This window comes from Ptychodera flava, chromosome 17 (genome assembly GCF_041260155.1).
Source record: "Ptychodera flava strain L36383 chromosome 17, AS_Pfla_20210202, whole genome shotgun sequence".
Taxonomy (NCBI): Eukaryota; Metazoa; Hemichordata; class Enteropneusta; family Ptychoderidae; genus Ptychodera; species Ptychodera flava.
Window position 1 is genome coordinate 36,034,203 of NC_091944.1, and position 22,217 is coordinate 36,056,419.

At 38.0% G+C, this 22,217-nt stretch overlaps 1 long non-coding RNA gene across 1 annotated transcript in view; it reads left to right on the forward strand.

The window, feature by feature from the left end:
• LOC139116198 (uncharacterized) overlaps positions 1 to 20,925 on the forward strand; it is a 120,855-nt gene extending 99,930 nt beyond the window's left edge. The window contains exons 3-5 of the long non-coding RNA XR_011548259.1: positions 18,083 to 18,230; positions 20,289 to 20,369; positions 20,722 to 20,925. This is a non-coding gene — a long non-coding RNA (uncharacterized lncRNA). The remainder of the gene's footprint in view (positions 1 to 18,082; positions 18,231 to 20,288; positions 20,370 to 20,721) is intronic.
• Positions 20,926 to 22,217: the final 1,292 nt, after the last annotated feature.

Below are 22,217 nucleotides of genomic sequence, written 5' to 3' on the forward strand. Positions count from 1 at the left end.
TATATTTGCATGGGGTTCCATTTACGTTTCGGCACATATTTATTATTTTTCTTGTTCAAAATTGCACATGCAGTCTCACTGGGCAGTTAACAATACTTGTATTCCAACCCTCAAAGAGCAAATTCCAAAAACTTGTTTTAGTTCAGAAGTAAAATCACATAAAGAATGCTAAAAAATACAGGATGGAGCTTTAGTAATAATGGAATATAAATGAGCCATCCAGCACTCTTAGAAGTGTGAAGAGAACCCTATGAGAATGTCTGAAATTTTCTCATTATAACATAATTTTCAAAATAAAGTGCGTGAAATGAAAAACCAATGTTTTAGCTTTTTTCAAACACGTAAATTATACTGGGCAAGTGGTTTTCCAATTCGGGCAAGTGAACTGAACCCCCCACTTGCCCGAAGGGCAAGTGGATAAAAAAATAAGTGTCTTTCCCTGCTCAAGCGAAAACGACAATGATAGGCCTAATGTCAACTGTGACTCCTTGTCCGCAGGCGCTCGATTTGTCCATGTGGTATACCGACTAAAATGAGAAGGTATGTCGCAGTTTTTCCTTGTCCCTGCCACGTGCTGAGGATGCCATGATGGTCTGTCTGTCCGTGTGCTTGCGATATATGCTGAATCTACTTAAGCTCTGTGTGATCCTGATAATTGGATATCTACCAACGCAGAAACAATGTGCAATTTATTTACTTGCATCAAACGCAGATTTTTGAATTCAATATTTCAGCTAAATTAGGGTGGGGAATTATTAACATAAGGACAATAACTCATCCTCTCAAACCTTGAATGTGGTCAGTGATAAGCACCTCAGTCTTCTGTAGAAGAATTGTTATGAGTTAGTTTAGTTTTCATGGCACTCAAATATATTATATTAGTATTAGGCTTTTACTGTGTTTTAACAACATGCGATGCGCAAACTATGTTAAGAAAGAACTAGTCACCGCTAAATCGCTCGACGTAAAATTTTGAAAATACTAATAAATTAATACAAATGATGTAAAATTCTGACCTGCTACCTTTGTTTTAAAAAGTACATAATTTGGATAACACAATTATTTCAATGTGGTTTTATCTGTGTAAATTCGTCTACTCTCCATAAGAGACCAACATACTCCAAACAAAGTTAATGACAATGCAAGTATGCAACACTGGATGCGTGTTATCTACAACGGACAATACTCGCGTCATTTAAAGACATTGTCAGCCCGATAGCCAACTTTCTGATATCAAACTAAAGCATGCAGTTTTCACTATGTCGTGATTTTTTGTGTTACATGCTCATATTACATGTCATTGTAGTGGACTTTATTTGTCGTGTGAATTTTAGTTTACGTACATCAATTGGTTGTGGACTTCCTAAACCTGTACAAATATGAGGAAAAAATATATCAGTCAACTGCTGAGGGTATTGAAGTTTGATGATCACGTCTTTAACAGAAAAGAATTTTGAGGTATGTAAGGGTAGCTCAACCCCTCAACTGGGACTACCAACTGGGACTCCCAGTTGGCTCAAAATGCACTCTGGGACTGGTCCCAGTTGGCTTCTAGGACCGGTCCCAGAAGCGAACTGGGACCGGTCCCAGTTGGCCTCTAGGACTGGTCCCGGAAGTGAACTGGGACCGGTCCCAGAAGCGTAGCTCGACGTAACTGGGACCAATATGATTGCGGGGAAACACACTTGTATCAATTGAACTGTACCATGGAGGTAAGGTACCTCCATGCTGTAATGACGAAACGATAACATTAATGGGAAAGAAGTTTCCCATCCCACTATAAGCCTTTTGTAGCAATTATGCACTTGTTTTATTCATATTCTCTGTGATATTGTGAAAATAATCTATGTTTTTTGTGTGGGAAAGCTAACATCTCCCAGTTTCATCTAGGACAGTCAGGTCTCATTTCAATTCTGGGACTCGTAGCTCCATAGAGCTATGACAGACAGACAGACTGAAATAGAAAACACTGAGACAGCATATGCTACATAGCTACTAGCTGTCAATGAAGTTTTGAAGCAGTGCATGTTGTTAACTTGTATATTCAAAACCCTTTGTCTTAAAATGTAATGGGACTATTATCACCTCCTTGATGTCCATTTTTTCCTCGCATAACAATGAAATGATTCTGCTGTACCAGTACATGCATGCACTAATGGTTGCCCCTCTCCTATTCATGTCTATCTGTTCAGAAATATAACTAGGTCCAAATTAAGATATCACTCATATACTGCAAATGAACTGCAATTCTATTAAAACACAGTGAGTTTTCGTTAAATGTTTTGTTTGCTGTTTTTTATGTAAATTTGAACGCCTTGATGAGTTGCTAGTTTTGCACAGTTATTTTCATATCCTTTTTTCATCTGATTCAGTACACAGTCTCTCTATCAACGTGATCTGTGCAGTAAGATTTCAACACACAGGACTTACTAGTGCTAAGAATGAGTACATCGCAGTAAGGCCAAAGTAATCAAATTCTTTGTTTAGCGCCCACTCAAATGTTTCAAAACATGAGCGGGAAGGCAGTACTAAAACACATACAAGAAAATCAAAACACACGTACGTTATATTTTCTTGATTATTTCCATGTAACAACATAAGAGTCAATACAAAAGTCATCAGAAACTTCCTTTCATCGTGATCACCATAAATTAAGTTATACTATAAAATGTGAAATTTTGTAAACAACGTATTGTAGGCAGGAAAGCTACTCAGTAAAAGCCTATTCAAACCATTGGCAGTAGAAAAACCCTGGTACCGGTATGTGCACACAGATGCAAAACAAAGAATTAAATTACGATTATGGCATAAAAAGATGAAAACATTAACAGATTGTTAGTATGAAGTACCAGTAACAGGGTTTTTTCATAGTGGTCCCAGTTCACAAATTTGATGTGTCCCTGAAGTGTACTGGGACTGATCCTGGAGGCCAACAAGGACCGGTCCTAGAGTTAATTTTGAAGCCAACTGGGACTGGTCCTTGAACTGCTTGAAGCCAACTGGGACCGGTCCCAGAGGCCAACTGGGACCGGTCCCAGTTCGCTTCTGGGACTGGTCCCAGAAGTAAACGGGGACCGGTCCCAGAGTGCATTTTAAGCCAACTGGGAGTCCCAGTTGGTGGTCCCAGTTAGGGGTTTGAGCTACCCTTACATACCTGGAATTTTATGAAGTTCAGGCTCGAAAGGTGAGTGGGTCTACAAACAAATAAATGCCTTCAAAGTGAGTTTTATTATTGCGTACTGTGATGTTGCCTCCCACATTTACGTGACAGGGCATCCTTCAAAATGAAAGGCTCAGAATAACCCATAGTAGAAAAACAAGCATACAATCACTCGCATTCTGCATGACTAGCACTGGGTGTGCACAAGTGTGTACGGTACAATTCGCTCACTTTCTGAGGAGTGCTATCATAAGTTCACCTCGTTATACCGCATTGTCCTCGACACATTTCCGTGTGAAACACGAACCTAAACGATGCTCAGGAGATGTCGGTATAGTTGTTGGCAGAATAGGCAAGTCTACAAACGTACCAGTATGTAAGATCTTATTAATCAAGAATAAACTCTGGAATGACGAACACTGGCCTATTTTCTCACAAATATATTAAAGCGCGTTATACAGCAGGCTCAAACTGAGGTGTGACGCCATTAATTGTGACGTCACCGAGTCGGCTCTACAATAAATTTAAAATGAACAACATAATTTTCACACCCAGCGCTGAAAAGTTGACATCATTTCAAGTTCATGATTATTACAAATTCTTAGACTCTGTAACTTGTGATTGTTACCATGGTACCAAATGACACATTGTACTTGCCAAAGCAGAACTGGCGCTCCCCTTACGGAAAATTGAGATCTACATCTAGTCCACATTAGATCTACAGTAGACTTTATTTTAATTGGGCAGTAGATGAACTGCTTCATCTACTTTTGTGCATACTAATGAGGTCATAGTTCAGAGAGTAGATGAAATGTAGACAAAATGTGGATGAAAAATTAGATGAAATGTAGATCTCAGGTAGATGACATGTAGACAAGATGTAGATCTATTGCTTTGTCTACTTTTGTGCATATTAATCATCAGGTCATAGTTTAGAGAGTAGATAAAATGTAGATGAAAGGCAGACAAGATGTAGATGGAATAAATTATGTATAAGATGTAGCTAAGACAAAGAACAAGAAATTAGTGAAGCATGGAGATCTTGCAAAAGTGTTGAAAATGAAAATGGTAAGTATGTTAACATGTCAATCAATTTTTAGACTTTAAAAATTGACCGATGGCCATGGTGTAGCACAGGCTAGGGCTGCAGTTCATGATGAGTATCACAATATTGCATATCACAACAACATCCGTTTGATGTCATTTGGTGGCAACTTCACTGAGCACCATGGTATCGATGGACCTTTGCATAAGATATCTCACGCTGGAAAATCAATCATTCAATGACCGATCATGAGTGGTATTCAGGTCGAAATAGAGAGTAGAACATTGTGCATGCTTAGGCCTACTCAAATTTTTCAAAATCTTTCTCAACTGTACATACATCATTACATGATTAACAGAATAAACTGCATACAAAGCATTTCAGTACATTCAACGACACTTTATTAAAAAATTTAGAACTGAAATATTCTACATGTTACACAATCAAAATTCATATGGTCGTGGTATTAAAACAGGCGATCAACAAACCTTGCCTACCTCAAGCTCACGGGCCTACCTTACAAGTTGCATTACAATTACCGCAGTACCAGTACAGCTGTATACTTGCAGTGTAGAGGCACTGCCATCGTCAAGTTATCGATGGCAACCTATGTCTCAACCCGATGTAATTCTCGATCGGAACACTTTCTATGCATATCAGAATTGATGTCACATTGTTTCCAAGGTGTACAGATGACGAAAATGTGCTTGAAAAATAAGATTTGTTGAAGTACGAATGGTGAGCAGGCTGGCTTCTCTCCCCAATATGCATTGATATGATGAACCGTTGAAAACATGGCGCCTTCTGATTGCGCATGCGCATAAGGTCAACTCTCACAGTTGACCCGGAAATCGAAGCCAGTTACAAGGTCATTTGCTCTGAAAGAGCAAGAGGTGGAGGCTGAAAGGTGGTGGGGAGATCAGTCCATGCGCGAACTCTTCATGAAAATGCAAGAAAATACGTTGCTCAGGTGAAGAAATTACTTAAAGCAGTACTGGTAATTTTAAAGCTGACTCGTGTTATGCATGTGTACTGAAATGCCATTGCCAAAATAACACTGTAACGTAATCTTATCTGTTACGTGGCAATGATAACAATGTCAATACAATTATTTGTAAGTTGACCGAGAGATAGGGCCGTGGCTGCTGATTTTCACACGATTCAGAAGTGACCTAATGATACTCAGAAAGTTTTACACGAGGATAGTTTTGATTTTATTTTTTACAATTAAAAGCAGCTGGGATATCAAACAGGTTCGTTTGATTGTTTGTTGGATATGAAGCCGAGGAAATAAAGTTGCAGTTAACAAATAGCTCACTTGCATATTTATGAAGTTTTGTAATAGTCACATAACTAAAAAAAAAACAACTTATGAATTAGATCAGGGTCCGGCCCGTGGTTAGATGCTACTGTATTGACCAATCTGAAGAAAGTATCAATGAAAACATTGATTTTTTTTATTCTTTTTATTGTGATTCACTTTAAAGTCACTTTTTCAAAAATTAATTACTGGATAATCTTTACATTTTTAACTTTACCACAAAATTGTAGTTTGATCCCTGTGATATTTTGCATTTGTGTTTCTCGAGTTAAACAGGAGTGCCTTAGGATGAAATGAAAATTAATTCACTAATTTCTTCTCTCTATTGTTGTACAGTATATATTCAAATGTAAGGTAAAATGTATTGTCTTTTACTCATGCCTTCTCGCATGGAGCCTGCAGTTTACCAATCATAGAATTTGAAGAGATTGGATTGTTGGACATAGTATACAGCAAGAAACAATACATTAGATTAAATGTAGACAAGATGGTGATTTTTGAATTAGAAGTAGATGAGTCTTTGTTTGCCTAAGTGAATTTTGTAGATGAAACTCCCTTAGATTGGATGCTAGATCAGTGTAGATCAAGCGTAGACGAAGTTAGTGCGAAATGTAGACATAGTCATGTCTAGTGTGGACAATATCTGTAGACAGCTTCATGTAGACAAACTGCTGTGGCTGTTCATCTACAAAACCCTGATGTAGATCTACATAAAGTCTACTGCAGACGGTCCGTAGATCTACTCTCATCTACTGTGGACATAGGTTTTCCGTAAGGGTCTCTAATGAATATGCTCCTTTAATAGCATTAGGTTGGGCATTTGCAAAAGATTGTTTTTCTGACATTGTGGTTCTTATAAGCGTCAAAAGTGCACCAAAATAAGATAGGTCTTTAGGCAATGTCGATGCACTGCCCACTAGATTTGTACTGGTACGTACGGTATACGCGAAAGGTCATTCAAGGTCGTCGCTGCCTTGAGCCAGTAGGTACTACCGCGTGCGGATATCGCGTGTTACGCTTTGTAAAGTGCTGCGCGTACCGGTATGGAAATATACGAGTATCGATATTGAGGATGTTGACTTTCAAACAATGCATAATACTGAGCACTTGGATTTCATGTAACGTCAAAGGAAACTAGAAAATGTCACACATAGTAAGCAACATGGCCATCATTGCAGACAAGTGTCACTTGGAATTCAAAGATACCGATGTGTGCGGCACCTGGTCGTCACGCAACAAAGACGTACATTACCCGATTCCTCAGGGAATGAACCACATAAAGTTTGTTTGTATCACAACCCTTTCGAAGCTTCCATAACTGCCTTTCAGGCTGAGACTGCGTTACACATGGCTGATATTGTAAGACTTTGCCGCACATTTTATTTGGTGTTCCCATGAAGTAAAGATCAAAGTTATTTAACGATATTTTTCATTTCTCTTGAAATTTGCGAAGTTAAATGTTGACATAATATGAACAATTTTAATACCGCCACTGTTATTATGACTTCGGGCACTTACAGGGTAGACAGGTAGTATAGTTACACTAAGTCTTGCGTGTGTGTTCAGTCGAGTTTCGTGGCAAAGCAAATTTCGGTATTAGAGGACACGGAGTCCAATATAAATTGACGCGCAGTACAAAGACTTTCGGTGTTATTTGACAATTTTTCACACACGCATGATGAAACGTCTACATCATAGTCGATAACAATAAAAAATGGTGTACGATAAAAACGCGTCATGCGCTCTATCAGCGAAGAACGTTGCTGTTATGATGTGTGTACCGGTACAGTATATTCCTTTCACGGAATTCTGTGCATACGAACGTCTACCGTACCGTACCGCTTAGCCAGAAAAGTAGAATACCTATTTATTTCACCTTGAAATGACAGGCGACAAGATTTTTAGAATTTAGGCTTACATCGACTGAAGTATCTCGTTTTCTCGTTTTAAAGCGCATATCAGAACCAGTAGTCCGGTACTGTATTGTGCGAGTATGTCACGTGTGTCATTAAAAGTGTGTCTGCATATGATACACCTCGGTATGGCTGTGACAAGTCTTGAATTGAAGTTTTATTTCTTTCAGAGTGTTGTGTAAATTGCAAAGCTCTACAACATGTTTTGACTAATGTTAGGTTCGTTTTACTTGTCGTTATTCTACGGGAAATGCGAAACGTCGTTGAATTGTGCATGTAGAATTTCAACTTGTTTATTGGATACAGAGCCCCGTGGCTGAACCTCTAGCTAGTGATACATTAGAGTTTCTCTCACTGAGAGAATGAGTGACCGTGGTGAGGTAGCAGGCAGCTTCCCCTTTTGGAGAAATATTTGTGACTTTGTGGATTTAAATTTGGCATCCCGTGCTAGTATTTCGTGACGCTACTACCGGTATTGTTTTTGTCCCAGTTGAGTGGAAGTGCGCGATATTTATTCAAGGACACTAATTTCTCAGGAATATTAAACTGTTAGAAATCAATCACTACCAGGAAGGCAGAATTATGTGAACATTGCATGAAATGTTAATTTTGAGGATTATGTTATATATAGTATAGTATACCATAGTATACTAACTATGCAAAATGGAGGGGAAGTGCTTCAGTGGCTAAAGTGGTTCTCTTTCATGTTCTGTGACTCTGGCATTATCCATTTTAATTCAGAACACTTCACAACATTTATTTTACATAAACGCCCACCTGAGAAGGAAATAGTTAAATAAAACATATATATGTTGAATTTTGGTGGTCGTTCAATGAACACTCGATAGTTGTCTTTTGATTGAAAAAATAGTCCCATCGAAACATGCATCTGTCGTGTTTTCGTACCGCGGAAGGCCTGAACTCTCAACGGCCATGTCAACGCACGATCTGTTACTATTCATGTTTTAAGAACTGAGTGGTCGAATGAACATTAGACCTTGTATGTGTTTTGTCCACGAAAGTCAGTCGACAACATTTTAGAGTATAAACCAGGTTAGTTTTTCAATTCATTTGGTGCACAGAGTGTATCAGAACCGGTAGTCCGGTACGGTATTGTAGCACAAGCCCTGCGTGTACGTCGCGTGATTCGAAAGTGTGTCTGCATATCGCTCAGACTGGTCCAATGTCACTTCGGCTTTGCTCACGATCTATGCAACAGCCTACCACTTCATAGCGACAGTATGGTTTAATTTTAATCCGCCAATTTATTGTGTTATGATATTTAAATGCCAACAGACTTGGAGACATATTGTGACCCAATACAAAAACGTGTTTTGACAACGATGACGTGGTTGTTATGTTTGGAAAGCCGTCACTGTCTTAGGGAGGTGTTTCCAACTCAATAATGTGCATTGGCATCATTATTATACCATTAACATTATGATGATGTTCATTTACTCTATCGTGATGCCGATTTACATAATAGTGATGACCATTTACATCTTGATAATGTCCATTTACATTATGATGATGTCCATTTACATTATGATGATACCCATTTACATTATGATGATGTCCATTTTCATCATGATGATACCCATTTACATTATGATGATACCCATTTACATTATGATAATGTCCATTTACATTATAATGATGGTAATTAACATTTTGATGATGTCCATTTACATTATGATGATGTTCATTTACATTATGATGATGTCCATTTACATTATGATGATGTCCATTTACATTATAATGATGGTAATTAACATTTTGATGATGTCCATTTACAGTATGATGATGGCCATTTACATTATGATGATGTCCATTTACATTATGATGATGTGTCCATTTACATTATGATGATGTCCATTTATATTATGATGATGTCCATTTACATTATGATGATGTTCATTTACATTATGATGATGTCCATTTACATTATGATGATGTTCATTTACATTATGATGATACCCATTTACATTATTGTGATGGGCATTTACATTATGATGATGGGCATTTACATTATGATGATGTCCATTTACATTATGATGATGTTCATTTACATTATGATGATGTCCATTTATATTATGATGATGTCCATTTACATTATGATGATGTCCATTTACATTATAATGATGGTAATTAACATTTTGATGATGTCCATTTATATTATGATGATGTCCATTTACAGTATGATGATGTTTATTTACATTATGATGATGTTCATTACATTATGATGATACCCATTTACATTATTGTGATGGGCATTTACATTTTGATGATGTCCATTTACACCATGATGATGTGCATTTACATTATGATGATGTCCATTTACATTATAATGATGGTCATTTACATTTTGATGATGTCCATTTACATTTTGATGATGTCCATTTATATCATGATGATGTCCATTTACATTATAATGATGTTCATTTACATTATGGTGATGTCCATTTACATTATGATGATGTCCATTTACATTATGATGATGTTGATTTACATGATCATGATAACCATTTACATATGATGATGCTCATTTACATTATGATGATGCTCATTAACTTTATAGTGATGGCTATTTGCATACCATGATAATTATTGACATAATGATTATTCTAAATTTCAATATAAAGAAAATGAGGTGAATCGATAGTGCTTTGTGATCTGGGTCCCCAGTAAACCGGTTTGTTGATTGAGTGATTCGTCTTAACGTGTGTTTCGGAACCAAAAATGGGGTTCCTTCATCAGTCGCTCTCTTGTTTTGTATCCCCTCCGCTTGGTTGTGTGATGAAGTCATCTTCGTCCTCGAGGAGAAGCCAGATTCGTTATTGAGAGAGTTAGCCACTATTGACTGCCTCTATACTGAGCGATCGGGTGTGTGGTGTCATATTATAATTAACATGACCCAGCATCGACCGGAATTCCGACGCTTCATAAGGATTTTTGTTTTAGGGCATATTTTGAGCGTTGCTAGTGCTCGTTATGTTAACAGTAAATGTTGTACGATTAGTTTGTTTTAGACAATTAAATCGATCATCCGAACTTTTGGTTTTGTGTCAATTTTTCATGGACTTTGTAATAGATTTCGGGTCGATATTGGTGCCTGCTTTCCGGTGTTTGAAAAGCATGTTGTGAAAGGCTGTTTCGAGAAATAAATCGTATTTCTCTGTGTTTAGCCATTCCCAGGTTTCATGGTTTCGTTAACAATATTTGCTGTAAACGGCCTTTGAAATCGGTTTGGTCTGAGGAGAGTATTGGTTTATTTAATTCATGCCGCCAACTTTGATTACTTTAATATGGCAGCTTTCTCAGTTTTTGATTTTCTTTGCCAGATGCTGTTTTTTGTATTGATCAGCAATCTTTTTAGCTTGGTTGATTGCAGTACAAATCGATGACAGATTGCATCTTGGTTTTATACGATAAGTTGTGGCATAAAATGGAGACACACAAAAAAACAGATTCCCGTTGTTAAAACCGCTATCGTGAAACCTTTTAACTGTTTGAGCGATATGGGCAAAGTGTGTTTGAATTAACTCACCGGACTTTTCGGTTGTCGTTCCGGATATCGACGGAATGCTTACTCCTTCACATGTTGGTCAAAGTTACATAACGAGCTATGATTTTGTAAGAAGGATTTGTTTTAGATGCTCGTTTTATAGACCATGAGGAGTGTCGTTAGAAAACGACTCGAGGGTTGATCCCAGAAGTAAGCTCAGCTGCAGTGATTTTCAGTTCACTCTCCTGTGTTGATAGAGTCCTCCCTTATGTGCTCAGTTTAAGCGAGCAGGCCGTTGAAGTTGTTGACCTTGACCCCCAACACTTGTGTCTGTCTGTATGTTATCAGTATAGGCATAGGCAACAATAGTACTTGTTTTATTGTAGTTTAAATGGGCCGGGTTCGAGGCTGTGAGTGGGACGGTCTACGGACGAGGCTACCTAATAGTTGATCAGAACTGGCTTCAACCCAGAGCGTTCCCCACCCTCCCTCCCTACCCTAATAGCTTGCAATTGATTGATTTTTTTTCTCTCTCTCTCTTTCCTTTCGGCTTTGTCGTCTTTAGAGTATGTATCTTATTACGCGTAGAGTGGAGTCAATGTCATTGTCGCTAATAAATGAGTCCATCACTCCATGTAGTCGTCGGACCGCCATATCTCCTTCTCCGATTGCGGTTTTTCTCTGTCACAGTGAAACAGGACCTGCGTCTGTTGTTGGAATCTTGGCTTAAGTGTTTGCAGAGATAACTCTCTCAAGATACTATCCATTCTTACTGGATACTGTGTTGAGTATTACTCTCGATCTCCGACAAACGTTTCAACTAGTTTAAACGAATGCGCATGTCTAAGATTTCGCATGGGGTTCTGGGAAATTTGACCATCATAACGAAGTAAATGGCCACCATAACGAAGTAAATGGCCCCCATAACGAAGTAAATGGCCACCATAACGATGTGATAGAGCATCACCACAAATTGTACGGACATCATCATAACGTTATGAACACTATTTGTAAATAGGTATCATCATGACACAAATATGGATCATAATGATATAAATGGACATCACAAACATGTGAATGGCCGTCATCATAATGTAAATGGACATCACCACTATGTAAATGCCCATAATCATAACGTCATTCGGTATCATCAAGATGAAAATGGACAGCATTACAATGTAAATGGACATCATCATAATGTAAATGGTATCATGATAATGTAAATGCCCATCATCACGATGTAAATAGACATCATCATAATGTGAATGCACATCATTATAATGCAAATGGGCATCATCATAATGTAAATGGACATCATCATGATATAAATGGACATCATCATGATATAAATGGACATCACCATGATATAAATGGACATCATCATTATGTAAATGGACATCATCATAATGTAAATGGACATCATCATAATGTGAATGCACATCATTATAATGCAAATGGGCATCATCATAATGTAAATGGACTTCATCATGATATAAATGGACATCATCATGATATAAATGGACATCACCATGATATAAATGGACATCATCATTATGTAAATGGACATCATCATAAGGTAAATGGACATCATCATGATATAAATGGACATCATCATGATATAAATGGGCATCATCATTATGTAAATGGGCATCATCATAATGTAAATGGACATCATTATAATGTACAAGGGTGTCATCATAATGTAATTGCCCATCATCATTACGTAAATGCCCATCATTATGATGTAAATGGACATCATCATTATGTAAATGCCCATCACAATGATATAAATGGGCATCATCATAATGTAAATGGACATCATCATAATGTAAAAGAGTATCAGCATAATGTAAATGGACATCATCACGATGTGAATGGACATCATCATAATGTAAATGGACATCATCACGATGTAAATGGACATCGCTATTGTGTAAATCGGCATCACAATAGAGTAAATGAACATCATCATAATGTTAATGGTATAATCATAATGCCAAGGCACATTGTTGGGGTGGAAACAGCTGCCTAAGACAGTGACGGCTTTCCATAGTTATGTTTGGTGTGCCGGTGTATCTGTTTCACTGTACCTGTTACATGCCTATGTCTACCCGGCCAACCCAGTAAGCCAGCCATACAGGAAATGCTTTCTTTAAAAATGTAGACCGTAAAATGCAATTGATTATACCGAAGACTGTGGTTCACTAAGTTCATTTCGTTTCCTTCGGTGAACAGGGTATGCACCGATAGTCCAGTACCATACCGGTACGTTTAGGAGTAGCCCTGCGAGTACATCGCTGGTGTCATTCAAAGTGTTGCTGCCATCGGTATGTACCGGTATAGCCGATATGTCAGCTGGAGGCTGTGTAACCATTGTGACACACACACACACACACACACACACACACACATATACATATATATATATATATATATATATATATATATATATATATATATATATATATATATATATATATATATATATATAGATAGATAGATAGATAGATAGATAGATAGATAGATAGATAGATATATAGATAGATAGATAGATAGATAGATAGATAGATAGATAGATAGATAGATAGATAGATAGACAGATAGATAGAGAGAGAGCTTGAATTTGATGTACACATTATTTAAGTTTGTGATTTCAGGTTATTTCAGTTTGCATTTTTCTTTCTACCCCATATGCCATGTTGCGGCTTCACTTTGCGGCATAAACTAACGGTATACCGGTAGAATTGACTTATCGTGATGTTTGAAGTGATATCGCGGTAAATCAACAGTCAAAGACATCTGACAAAACCTGTTATTTCGGGATAACTGCGACTACGAATATTGAATCACGACTTCAGTTTATTATTAAGAAATGCTATCTGAAGACCAGTACAGAGACAGAGGCACACACGGTACAACATTAAACGTAATGGGGATGGAGTGGGTTTACTCCAAAACATTTCACAGTGGGTGTGTACCACCCAAATGTAACATCAACCCATATACACTCCAAATTTACCTACTTTTAGGCAGTTACTGTCAAAAAGGGGACCAATGGATAAGGACTTCAAGTAGCCAAGCTACAGACTGTCAGCGGGTCATTAACCATCTAAGTTCACCACAGTTGCATAGCGACAGGACACAGTAGATAGAGGGACTGTGTTCAAATACAGCGAGACACTGGCCGGTAATCTGAGGACACTGCGTCTTTGCACTTTTACATGATATCGGGCTACTAGACTATACAATATGGAATGTAGATCGGTCTGGCAAAACCTGTAATGGTGGTGAAATTCGCGGTATATATTTAATATTAAACCTCGATTTGACAAATATAGTTTCGTCTCGGATCGAAGTTTGAGTAAGTCACAGAAGTCGAGCTCGGAAATATATGTAATGTGGTGAACTTTCCGATATATCCGATATTTACCCGCGATTTGACAAATCTATGATCGTCTAGCGTCGAAGAGAAAGCTAGTTTTATGGAGTCAGGCTGGGTTAGATCTGTATTGGCGATTTCACAAACCTGACGTGCTGAGGTACAATTGAAGCAAGTCATTTTAGTATCGATATATTAAGAGTTCTGAAATCGCCGATAAATGTATGGTAAATATCGACGATAAATATTGGCTGGGTCAGATCCTTACCTGCGATTCCACAGACCCGCTGTACCTACTCGTACAAAGTTAGTCATTCTGGTTTCGTCTATATGGATATCTTAGTCCAAAATCGTCGATAAATATCAGCGATTTCATAGACCCGGTTTGTCGAGGAACAAGGCCAGTCATTCTAATATCGTCTAGTATCAATATTAGAGTCCTTAAATTGCTGATTTGTCAAACTTTGATACTAGATGGTAAATATCCGATTTATAAAAATTGTGCAATCAAGTATGTAGAAAGCGACCAATATGGTGTATGTGGAAGTGGTCGGAGGTGGTTCAATGTAAAGCGAACTGAAGTATAAAGACATTCGTGATTTTTAAACTGTCATAAACTTCATATTGTTTATTAAATTTAAAAAATTGATAATGTAATATCTCTTCAAAACGAAAATTTAGAAGTTGGTGTCGCCCGTCAACTTCATTTATTACGCTATAGTCCCTCCACCTATGCCATGGAGGGACAGTGATTGTGACAATATCTTCACCTGGTTACAAAGTGCTGTGCATTTTTGTAATGTCACGGTCAACCAACTATTAAAGATGTCGGAAAATGTTTATTTATACTTATTTAGGACTGAGCGTGATGACCGAATCGTACCCTTTCGAAATCAAAAAAAAGAAAGATCTAGGGTCATTTCGCAAAAAATTGTTACCAGAAAATGTCTAATAATTCCTAATACTTGCCGAAACCTTAATTTCAAAATTCTGCCATCCCTATGTCAACTCTTAACTTTTTATAAAAAATAAGCCGGCGAAAACTTTAATTACTACATGTGATGAGTCCACACGTTGCACAATAAAGTGTAGTGTAAAGATTTGCGAGTCTGCATACCTGTCCCCTTGGCGCATTGTTCCTGAATTGTTGCAGAAAATTTCCTGAAAGAATATTAGAAAACCGACATTTGACCTGAAGTGATTAAAATGTGTACTCCGCGGCTGAGTGGCGAATACATATGGTGCTACGCGTATAAAAAAGAGTGTGCACATTTGGAAGAATCACTCTGCAAAGTCTTGAAGGTAAAATATACTTGGTTTTAGTTCGGTAAGCGTACATACTGGTCGTGAGTAGTGTTTTGTGAAAAAGTTTTACTAGGGCTGTGAGCAAAGAGTATTATGCCCTGTACATTCCTTCCTGGAATCCTCGGCCTGTGTACACTGTGGTATCGTAGCCATTGTTTTGTCAGAGTTTGCAATCAAATACTTGTCTTTCGCGCATTGGAAGTAATTCGTTTGATGTCATGGGAAAGTAAACAGAACAGCATGCCGAAGTTCTTGCAATTAATGCAGATTTGGAGATATCAGGAGCAATGAAAAAAGGTGTTAATCAGGAAAGTCGGAAAAACAAAGTGGAGTTTGCAAGCGATTGGCTGGTATGATCCAGCTGACGCCGGCTTGTCTGCATGTCCGGAGTGGCAACCGTGCAACTCCAACCATGGCACAAATCTGTCATTACAACCACCTCTCTCTCAAGATGATCCACGTTACAGAGGCAGCTTATGAAGATCTGTCCACAGAGTATTTGTCGGGAAAAGTAAGTGATTTACAATTTGCTTTTTTCAAACTTAAATAGCACACTGCCTACAGGTTTTCTTTGGAAGTGATTGGCGACATCTGGAGTATACGCTGATCCCGGTCATGGACGTACCAAACTCCCGCATAGTAACAAAGCCCTCACCTAACGTATTTTCGGACTCCAGTGGTCTGTTGTGGTACAGCCCCTCTGATAGAGAAACCGTGTTTATGGGTTGTGAAGCTTCTACTTATTGTAATACAGTTATTTCATACAAACATGGAGGTACCACCATGATACAACTGAGCGGCCGATAAAGCTTCGCTGATTAAGACATGGAGGTGTGTGCTTGTTTCTCAGGCTATAACAGAATTGCTGCACATCTCCCTGAAAACAAATTCAAAGGTACCTGAAAGGTACTTGCTCACAATGACTACTGCCGTATCATGGACGTACCTGGTACGTCCACGGTGTTACCAACAATCATCGAAAAAGTTTAACCATACACATCTTAAAAACAGTTAGCTAACATTAGAATGACACTGATATGCATACGATTGCCACAACACACATGCACATGTACGTACGTAATGGGTAGATTATATTTGTTTTCATGATGTCGGTAGTCACAATTGCGTACGCCATATTTCCATAATTTTGGAAATGACAAAAAAAGTTTGCCTGACGATAACACTACGATTTCGGCAATTGTTGAAGTGTTCAAATGATAGTGCAATTGGTGTTATCAAATTGTCTTTATTGTCTGAGATTAATCATTTTCCATGCATTTCTGATCGTCAATGTTAAACGTGAATGATATGGCTGAGCAGGAAACTTTTTAGCCCTCTCATTTCCCATTTTATTACTATCAGGAAAAAAACTGAAAATATTGCAAAACTGACATCCGAATAACATGCTAAACGCAAAGTACGGTGTTAGTTGTTGTTCATCCGTATCGTTATCCCGGCATAAAGAAAACAGCCGCGTTTCCAAACACATGAGGTGGGACTGTGTATACCGGCCTACTTGTCAGTAACTTATTGAATAAGATTAAAACAGAACATCGTGAATCGAAAACAGCTGATCAAGGTCGCACCCCTTGCCTCTATGGCTCCTGAACTTTCTTTTCATCCTTACGGAGAATCTCACGATATTTGCCATGAAATTACGTATGATTTGAATTATAGTATGCAAATAAAATGATTACAGGCACATCATGTATCAGAAGGTAGAGGGAAAGAATGCATTCGATATGCCCCCGGCCGACAAATGCGTACGTGTTCTTTGTAAGGGGTCCGCAGAAAACACGGGTACGACAGACAACGAAATCGATCATTTGTGCTCGATAACTGTGATTTGTGAATGTTTGAGTTGGGTGAACTCGATGAAAGGTGTTCTCCTTGTGAAACGCGTGAGTTGGGTGAACGCTATACAGGGGAGTTTCTCCCGGAAACACAGAATCACCGCGACATAATACGGCAGAAACTAATTAGTACTGCGCAGACTCAAAGGCGTCCAATTAATTGCAAGGAAAACCTGGCCTGGGCTGTCAGAGTCCAAATAGATTTGTATGAAATAGGAGGGACACAATGGAAACTATTACAAAAGATTTTTTAGAAATTCACCGACTTGAACCAAGTAATTGATGTCAAAATTGTACAGTGCGGTTGTAGGAGAGCTTCAAACAAGACTGCCTTATTGGAATGTAATTGACGATATAGGAAATGATTTGAGGCCGTCAGAGTTGCACAACCATTGGCTTGTTGAACGGCAATGGGCATATGAAGAATGGAAGAATACACTTTCAAACATAGCAGTACTAGATCGAGCATGGACATACATAAAACATGTAGTTGGCTCACACTCCGATTTTAAGCATTGTATTGAAACTGTAATTTACTTCAATGTGGGGATAGCACATAATAATCCTAGTAATTCGTCCCTTATTTTTATTTTCATTCCAGCTTACCATTTGCGAATTAGAAAATATTTCTTTGGCAGTAATGGTGGCAAGTCGACTACAGAAAAGAAGTGTGAATGAAAAAACGATGATTATGTTTAAAAAGTTAAGAAATATTGCCAACTGTGTTGACCTGGCAGTTTTCCTACTCGGTGAGTATTACACAGAAGTTTTCATATTTCAAGTGAACTTGTACGGCACTCATAACGATCGCTTCGGCAGTTTCTCCTTGTATGAGTTCTGTAGATTTTACGTCTGGCCGGCGAGACAATTTGCAGTTTTGTTCAGAAATTATCCCACTAATTCTAGGCAATACTCAACAAACTGTCTGGTTGTTGTTATTTTGCAGCTTAGTAAACAGTAAAAATCTGAAGAAATCAAATGCACAGCATAGCTTACCTTATAGCTGGTTGGTAATTTCCAACTTGTCAAGAAGTGCTATAGCAAGTTATCGTTGCTAAATCTAATAGTTGCACTTAGTTACAGAACAATTATAATGTTTCGTAAAAATCACCTGTGACTTTTTTTCATTGGCCTCTTACCTGAATGTTACATTCAGAAATCTCAATCTTTTGGCCTTGTAACATGTATTTGATCGCTCGACATAGAAGTGAATGTAAACAGTAGAATGTAACTTCAAGTGCCTATCCGCTGTTGCAAAGGTTAATTTAGGTCATGGCCGGACGTTCAGTTAAATCACATATGATCATGGGAAATTTACTAGAATGAGTTCCAACTAGTTGAAATCAGATTAATTTCGCCCGATACACTAGCACTAATAGCCTACCAAACACGCGGCCGACTGTGCAAAAATCTCCAGTCGATGAGACCACGGAGGTAGAAAAGACCTCCATGATGAGACTGTGTGTGTGAGAGAGTGGGCGCGTCTGAGACGTCACGCGTAGGTAACGCGCGTTGCATCCGCATTATGGGTGTATTGATTGCTATTTACCGCATGAACAAAGTGCCACGGACAATAACTCACTCAACCATCTCTTCTTGGCGTAATTGTGTGCCGGTTTGGCTGCGTGCAAAAGCCAACTCAGATAATGCTCTGACCGACAATCACAAGGCTATTGTGTAAGAAAAATCAGTGAGCCAAAGGATGTTCTAAAGATGTTTCTGTCGTCTCGCAGGTCTGATACGCTAGAACATGAAGTATATCTAATGCGATGTCGTTCTCAAACAAGAACGAAAGAAATAACAGATCTAGGTTTTCAATGGAGGCAGACTCAAGTTCTCACTCATTTCCTGTTCGTTCTCGTTTCCGCACCCGTGCTTTGGGGACGTATAGATTTTTAAAAACTCAATTCTTAATAAAATGAGATAGAATGGTTATAGAAAAAGAACAGTAAGATTGTTCTATTGCAATTTCTCACCACGTGCTGAGTAGGCGAAATGGTTTTGACGTAGTCATTATCAAAGCTGATGTGACGTTTGGAAAGAGCTGATAGGAGTGACAATGATCGCAATGCAATGCATGGCAAAGACATTCACATTATGATGAATGGAAACGATGCAACAACCATTTTGGGTCGTATATGCGATCCTTGAGGATTTCACGTCTGCACTCTTACCGTCCTCTTACTCTTGAAGCCAAAAGTTTTCTCCGTACATCGTCGTCTTCATACTTCTAAAAGTTGTGCTATTACTTTTCCCAGAAAAAAAACCTGTCCGTTTCAGGTGCGCTTACTTATCTCGAATATGTGTACTAATACATTTCACTTTCGTAGGGATATGATTAAACAACAACAAAACGCACTTCATACCGTCACCTTTGCGTCAAGTTGAAACATTACGTAACTCTGTATTTATTCTCGCATTCGAAACCGCTGTATATACTGTAGATAGTCAAGCGAGTGTGGTACATTTGCGCTCCGTTATCTTTCGAACACAACGGGTCTTTCTTATTCTCCGTTTGCCCACATGGATTATCAGTACATTCCCTTTTTAAATATTTCTTCAGATCGTTTGATAAAAAACATATAGTTAGAGCCGCTTCACTTTGCCATACGTGTTTGGAGGTAGCGGTGGTAAGTACCCCCGGTAGTCGGAAGTTACTGCAATTCGACCCACGATGTAGGTGTTAACCTGTTCAGGGCTATGAAAGATTAATATTATCAACGTTCGTGCTATCTGAACTGTAATTTGTAATCTCCGATATCATAACCGCTGTTAACATTTGAACCTGTCTTCTTTTTGCATTGCAGATGAAGAAGAAAACAATATTTCCAGAGGAAAATAAAAATAACGCAAGAGAAGTTCAAGTGCCAGTTTTCATCCGCCTTAAGGTAAGATGTAAATGCACTCTAAAACGTATTCTTCGATTTAATTTCGAAGCATTTTTTAAAGAGTTAGCAGTCAAAGATAGCCAAGTATGAAATTCAAAAAAAAATCCTGACAAGAAAACCCAATGAGACACGATTCTATGTGAAAGGTCCACCTCGTCGGTTATATTTGAACATAACCTTTTCACGTTACACAAAAGTCCATGAAGTAAGAACATTTGGTACAGTTTACTGACCCTATGATTTCAAATTACAATTACATGATTATCTATCTCCATTGGGAGAGTAGTGCTTAGAGCAGTGCTTGCATATTTATCAACAACCATAACATAATATCATAAATTTTGCTTTACAGATCATGAAGACTTGCAGAGATTTGAAGACGTTATAATATTAGTTTCATAGATAGATTTTTCGGATATTTAATCATTTCTATTTTCTTACGTTGTTTTAATTCAAATTCATTGTTGTTTATATTTTAGCGATTAATTAATAAAACAAAATATGAAAAGAAATGTCTGTTTCTGATCTAATAATGTGAGGACATGATAGGGCCTACTTTACTTTGTTGGCCGAAAGTGTTTGTTGCGTGTGCACCACCCTCAAAGAAATATTATATCATGAATGCAGAGGTCATGTTTTGCTCATCATCCTTTTGTGCAACTGACATTTCGATACTTGAATTCCCGACATGCAACTCTGATCAATTTTCAAGTGTTGTGAGTGGTACACCTCATTGTGTTGTTCAGAATGAAAGTTCACAGTTAAACATTAGTCTACTGCAATGAACAAATACACATGGTGCGACTTCTGGAGATTTCGGTAGAGTCTGGAGATTGCAACGGAAATAATTGTTTATTTCTTTCTCAATGAGTAGGGAGATTTTACATCTGGCTAACTCAACTAAGTCAAAGTGTCATACATTGTCGTTAACTCTTGAAATGACACAGTTTGGCACATTTAATTCCACACTTCGTTAAAAGATTCCTACGGTCAATAATTGTGAACGCAAAAAATTTACTAATGATGGAATGGACGTTCGTATTCCTGTAAAGCAATATAAAAAAATACAGAAAGTTGTTCAGTTCTCATGCCGTCTTCCGTGCAAGTCCTTATTAGAATTAGCCTATCGTAACTACTGAAACAAGATATTTACAAGTAAACTTTTTCTGCAGTGTTACCGGGAATGTAAGAACACGGAGTGTTTGCCGAAATTTAAAAAGCTGGGAGTAAAATAAAACTTACGCTCGTACTATCTGAAAACCATTGGAAACGGCTTACATCGGTGATTGACGAGAATGTCGGTAAATCATCAGGGGTTTCACTAAGTTTTGAAACAGGGGGTCATATGAAAATTACAGGGGGCCAAGCCATACCAACTGCCAAGCATGTGCATGTTTGGTTATATGATGCGACCCCTCCCCCCCACCCCCGCCCACCAATACACAGTTCCAAATTAGCTATAAAAACTGGACAAAACAGTTCATCAGTCACAAATGATAAGTTACATTTTTATTTTCATGCATTGCTTTCAGAAATATGTCTTTATGATCATCTACAAAGGAATCTGCATCCAGCCAAAGAACTTAAGCAGCTATTGTAATCTCATTTGTACAATTTAGGATGCAGTGTGCCTCTATAGTTCACCACTGGAAATAGTCATTTAAAATGATTGTTGGTAGAAGAGTATGGAAATTTCTATGAATTTTGACTTTGACTTAGTAACTAGCCCCCAGTCGCTCGGCATTTCTACTTTATTTCCATGTTTCAAACGATCATGGGTCAACATTAGATAGCCAGAATCACAGTGCTGCTACTTTTAAATCATCAACGGCAGCTGTTGTAAAAAAA